Source organism: Eupeodes corollae, chromosome 1 (assembly GCF_945859685.1).
Source record: "Eupeodes corollae chromosome 1, idEupCoro1.1, whole genome shotgun sequence".
Taxonomy (NCBI): Eukaryota; Metazoa; Arthropoda; class Insecta; order Diptera; family Syrphidae; genus Eupeodes; species Eupeodes corollae.
The window spans coordinates 148,529,083-148,535,411 of NC_079147.1; the positions used below are offsets into that span (position 1 = coordinate 148,529,083).

General features: G+C 30.4%; 1 long non-coding RNA gene across 1 annotated transcript; it reads left to right on the top strand.

Moving 5' to 3' along the window:
- Positions 1–381: 381 nt before the first annotated feature.
- On the top strand, positions 382–931 carry LOC129953391 (uncharacterized). The gene is made up of 2 exons (XR_008782514.1): positions 382–627; positions 707–931. It is a non-coding gene; the product is annotated as an uncharacterized LOC129953391 (long non-coding RNA).
- The last annotated feature ends 5,398 nt before the right edge of the window (positions 932–6,329 follow it).

The window sequence follows — 6,329 nt, forward strand, 5'->3', positions numbered from 1 at the left end:
TTTGTTGACTTTTCTCTAAGAATGGAAATCACAATTCATAGCTTTAACTTTTTTCGTTGATTGTAAAAAAAATCTCGGGATACATTTTCTATACTTTTACAAGATTCTAAGAATCTGTACGCTAAAACCAACTTGCGTTTAATTGGCTTTTTAATATTTTCAAGTGTTTTGAAATTGATAGAACAAAAATGGTATCGGCAGATAGCAGCTATTTTAATAAAGTAAAGCGCTAGCTAAAAAAATTACTTCAATTAATAAGCACTTATAAGCGAACATTGTTTATATACAAATTGAACATCAATCTCATCAACTTTTTGTAGAATTTAAAAACATTACTTTGGTATAAAAGATTTTGTCTCGAAACTATTCCAGCACTTTGTTTTTCGATACTTTCCACAGCAAGTTTACAAAACGAAATTTCTTGCTAGTCTTATATACATTTGCATGACCACTTTTGGAATGAACATTGTCTCGGGATTGATGATCTGTCCTAATATTCAAAATGAAAAATCTTACGTTTTGCAATTTCCTTCACCGGATAGCTGCTCTGATTTCTATAGATGTGATAATGGAATGCTAATCTTACAATCATGCCCTCGTGGACTTCACTATAATCCAAGAAACAAGGTACCTAATCAATGTTCAGTATAATTTTTTATTTATCATTCACTTAATTATTTTGTTGAAATATTTTACTGCTTTTAAGGTATGCGACAGAGTTAAGGCGGCTCGTTGTAACTTGGCAGCTTACCAATAACGCTGAATAATTGATTAATTAAATTTAGAATGAAATATATAAAAATAAATAATATCGCGCAGTTAAAAAATTATTTGTCTTCATGGTGAGCATTAAAGTTAAAATTAAAACTGTACGAATAAATTGTTACGGTATCGAAAACACTCTTATAGCTGGTTTATATCCGTTTCCAGATTCACGTCTTTTCTTTTTGAATGTTTAACTGCAACTACAAAATATGATAAACCCCCTTGCCACTATCTTTGTGTGGCACTTGCATCAACGAAACAGATCATCTCAATAGTCTTTGTGTGTGCATCAGCATAAACCACTGGTAGAACCCTCAAATACCACAAGTTTCCAAAAATTCCATAAGATGTTTGGGATTTCTAAGACGATGCAAGAAATTTGTCTCTTCTTTTAATCTGGATAAATTCTAAAAAACCTATATACCTATGTCTTAAACTTGAGTATAACTCCCATTTCTTTGCTGGTGCTCCAAAACAACTTACTTAAGCCAAACAGCCAATTGCATTTTTATCATTTAACAGTTTAACCGTAATACTGGGGTTTGTATAAATGTCCTTAAACTCAACTTAGTCCTTATTTAAAGTTATGCAGAGATTCGTTTTACAGACGTACTACTCTAATATGAATGCCTTTTCATGCTCTATCTCTCCATGTCAGTGCAATGCGTACAAGAACTCAAAAACTTATATACCTCCCACTTTATCCTTGTCTATTTAATTTTTGTGAGATATTACTTTTTAAAGTTTGAAAAACAAGAGTGTCGACCAGTGTAATTCGCAACTCAGCAGGGAATAAAAAAAAAAACATATATATAATGACTCAAGGATTTTCCAATAAAAGGTTTTGTTGTGAATATCCTGCTGTTTAGGCAGTGGGGACTTTTGAAACTGTTATTTTTTGACATTCGCCAATTTTTAACTACGCCATTGGTGGAACATTACGCACTTCAACAACTTATTGCAATTGTTAAGATTCAGTTTTAAATGTTAAACACTAAATAGTTATTGTTTCTCTGTAAAGAGTCTTTAAGATATTTTGACAAACGAAACTGTATGTATGTGTAAAGTCAAGAATAAAAGAGGATATTGCTGTTGTAGCAAGACTTTTGGAGTTTACGTCGTTCTTATTTGAAAATTGGGCTCCTTTAGTTGTTATGTTAAATGGATAGCGATACCGAGCTATTATGAATAAATTTTGTATGACAGTGGTTGAGAGATATTGATGTGGAGGGCCAGACGGTAAATTTATAAAGTCGTAAGGTAGTTTTCCGTTGGCTATTTTGGTCGCAGGAAATTTATTAACACAAAAATACAAATAATCTTAGTTAGATAAATGGGATACAAAAACAATAAGTATTCTCACAAAATAGGAAAGTTGTCTTATGGTCCCAATTTTGTAGATCACACTTGTTTTTTGTCTTTATCGAGTTTCGTCAAGAGTTGAAAATTGGTCAAGTATTTTGTTTGATTTAAAAGCAATGTGGTTTTTTGAAGTAATTATGCTTCTGTGGTACCCATGGCATGATGGTTAGTGCGCTGGACTGTCATGCTTTCGTCTTGCTTGGGTTCGATCCCTGTCTATGTCATCTAAGATTTTTTTACACTGCCTCTTGCGAGGAATCGACAAATTCTCAAAGAGTAATTCTTGTCATAAAAAGTGCTTTCTCAAATAAGCTTTTTGGATTGGGCTTAAAACTGTAGGTCTCCTCCATCCCTGACTACAGTACTCACACTCATTATTTTCGCGTGGAATTTGCATCTTATGTTTTAAAAGAAGACTTCGAACTATATTTGAAGGATAACCATTATCACTGAAGATTTTGATCACGCAGGTTGGACGCAGTATTAATGATGATGTGCCTTGCTTGGTTTGATGAGAAATTAACTAATCTTTGAGACACTGTAAGTTTTTGATACCAGTAGAAAAGATTTTTAAATCTTAGCACGATACTGATTTCATAGGTGATTAGTTTTTATTATAACAAAAGTAACACACAAATTATGGAATAAGTATAAAGACCCGGCCTCTGTTTTTCATTGTCCCAAATTATTCAATTGTTTCTAAATTTAAAAGCCGTTTAAATATTTCTAGGTTGTTCTAGAGAAATTTCACAACTTGTTGTGCAAAATGGTTTAAAAAAATTAACTTTCGAAAATCATTTAACGAAGGGTGAACGAAAGGTCAACTACTCGTATTACCACCCACAAGGCTTATCTAATCGATTGATTACCATTTAAATTGGAAGATCTGTTTCCGTCATGTGTAATTAAAGTAAAGTAAAGTAAATTAGACCTCCCCGTTACTGTTAAAAAAGGCAGAAAGTGTTGAAGGCAAGTCATAACCTTCGTTACACAAAAATGACAGCTACAACAAAAAATACCACAAGAACTAGAACAACATCATAAAGAGGCAAGACTAAGGTTTGCAAAAAATCCTATGGGGTGGGATTGCAGGGGATGAAAATAAGTTATTTTTAGTGACGAAAATTTAATGTATTTTGATGGCCCCGATGGTTTTAGTTAATATGGGCATGATTTTAAGGACAAAAAAGCAATTTAAATTATGCACCACTGTGAAGGGGGCAGTGTTATGGTTTGGGGTGCTTTCGGTTTTCTTGATAGAATTCTCTTGTTTGAAGTCAGTGAAATTCAATGTTTACCATGGCCTTCGCGCAGACCCTAGTTTCATCGAGAATTTGTCAGGAATAATGACCAGACAAATGTTTGTAAATGGAAAGCAATCCAGAAATGTAATGACAACGAATAAGTCGTACAAAACAAATTCGATGCCGTATAGGATTCTTCAAGTTATCGGGAGTCAATTTGGGAGTTTTTCGGTCACTGTATTTATGCCATAACCCGGTCATATTTTTTTCAAAAATATTAAGTTAAAAAAAGTTTAAGTTGAAAAAAAAATGTTTTTAAATTAAATTGATATGTTGGACACTTTCTTAGTTCTTAATGGCTCCATAGACTTATAAATTAATTGAAAAGTAAATTTTAGGAGAGCTTTTGAAAACTGTAATATACCAAAGCAGAAAATCAAAATAATGATTTTTTGTATGTGAAATGTAAATGTAAAACCTTGTTGAAATTTTTGATGCTTCTTATCAAATTTTCAGGCACGATCGTCATGTAATCGGCATTTCTAACACTGTAGGAAGGGGAGGAATTCTTCTTGATTGACGATTTTCGATCCACTAACATCGAGGTTCTTTGTATAAAAATTAAGTTAGTATCCGGGCATTTATTTATTACATAAACTTACATATCTTCATGTACTAACAATGGCATTTCCGAACAATTTATTGACTGTCTATATGCTCTTTTGAAGTGGGAAGATGAAATTTTGATTTAGGAGACTTCTGAGAACTAATGACTAAAAACTCTCAACCATTTCTGTGTGCGAGTAATGTTGTCAGAGAGACTAATTTGAGAAAGCACTTTTCATGACAAGAAGTACTCTTGCAAGATTTGTCAATTCCTCGCAAAGGAAGTACCCGTGACAAAATTTTAGATGGCACAGGCAGGGATTGAACTCAAGACCTCTGGCATGACAGTCCAACGCACTAACAATCATGCCATGGGTACTACAAACTACCGAAATTTCAAACTACCGAATCTAAATTGGATAGAAATTGATGTCGATAACTTCTACGTTGTCAACAAGGGGTGATAATGGCTATAGAACGTTTCTTATCCTTAACCAATTTGGTATTTCAGGAATATTCAAACTCCTTATATGATGGGTACTATATTCATAAAATTGAAACACATAGATCTAAAATATTATAGAGTTCATTTCTGAAAGTGTTTCAATTGTAAGAAAAAAGCTTGTGGCTACCCTAAAACTATATATGTCAAATTCAACTTCATCCTCCAATCAAATGTATTGTAAACATAATTGCAAGCAATTTCAAAGAACGTTTTGATAATTCTTAACCAGCTAACTCTTGTTCTTTTTTTAATTTTTAAACTTTGAATATCTTAATAATTTTAGTTTGGAAATAAGTGAACATGCTATTATGTTTTAGCCCTGGTTCTGATGGTGTCCAAAACTCTACTTTGAAAATGTGAGTTATTTATTTTGTATACTTCCTTTAAAAGTTGGCGTTTTCCAATTATCTGTAAGATTTCATTAAAAACTCTAGTTTACAAAAAAGGTTCAAACAATGAAATTATGAACTATATTAGCTTTGTTGCTACAAAAAGTGTTGGGTTAAAAAATTTGTCAGTTGAATTATTCTTAAAAATTTTTAAATTACCAAAAATATTTTTCATATAAAGAAATAGTTTAGTTTGAAAATCTAGTTTTGTTAAAAAGATTTTAAGTCGAAAACAAATGTTTCCCAATTTTAGTATCATTTCTTAAATGTTGTCACAAATTGGTTAAATGAAATTAATTTGAGATATATCAAGAACAAAACATCAATTTTTACCAAATTTGCGTACTTTTTTGTAGATTTTATTTTTTATGAAAACACGGTCTGTCGGATTTTCATAAAAAAACTATTGAGTATCAAATACAATTTTTTCTTGTGAAATAAAAAAGGTTGAAGACAATATTTTTAATTTTTGAAATCAACTTGAGTCGAAGGTAATTTTTTTGTAGTTTTAGAATTGTTTTTTTTTTTTTGGTTTTTATGTTTTGTAAAAAAACTGTCAAGTAAATTTTTCTCAAAATTTTACTAAATGTTGACAACTTTATTTTTTAAAAGATAAAAGAAGTTTAAAGCCAATATTTAAAAGTTTTGAAAAGATGTTTGCGTCCAAAATCAAGTTTTAATCATTTTATTAATTTTTTTGTTTAAGTTTTTATTTTTTGTAAAAAAAAATTCAACTTTTTTTTTCTCAAAATGTTACTGAATGTGACAACAATATTTTTAAAAGAAAGTAGTAGTTGAAAGCCAGAATCTCAAATTCTTGAAAAGATATTTGTGTCGAAAATCAATTTTTAATAACTTTGAGTAATGTTTTTTTAGGTATTTTATTTTTTATAAAAGAATCAATTGGATTTTTCTCAAAATTTTACCAGACTAAAACTATATAAAATTTTTGTGGTGACAAGATTTTGTTCACAGTTTTTTTGATTTATAAAAAAACTGTTGGTAGAATGTTTAGTACATATGATAAAAATAAGCACACACTTAATTGTTTTGAAAATTCGTTCAGCATTTTTCTACATCATTATCTTTATAAAAAAATTATTTCGAAATTGATATCTCTACTGAGTCTTGAGATATTACGGACGAAAAAAGCTTTCCCAATGTATGGATGTACAATACATACACGTACAGTACACGTACATCGCTCTAAACATCTTTTACTTAGATTCTAGAGACATTCGACAAATCGGATCGATTACAATAAATTTCTATGGGAAGTTAAACAAAAAGTCTTTCAATCATAATAACAAAATATTCACCATTTTATCGTTTGTTTTTTTTTTGGTTTAGTAAAAATGCCATACAATATATATTTCTTATTAAAAAAAATAAAGAAATGTCCTAAAAGAACATAAATCAAAATTAAATACAGGTTCCCGCGAAATAATTTTTTTAATA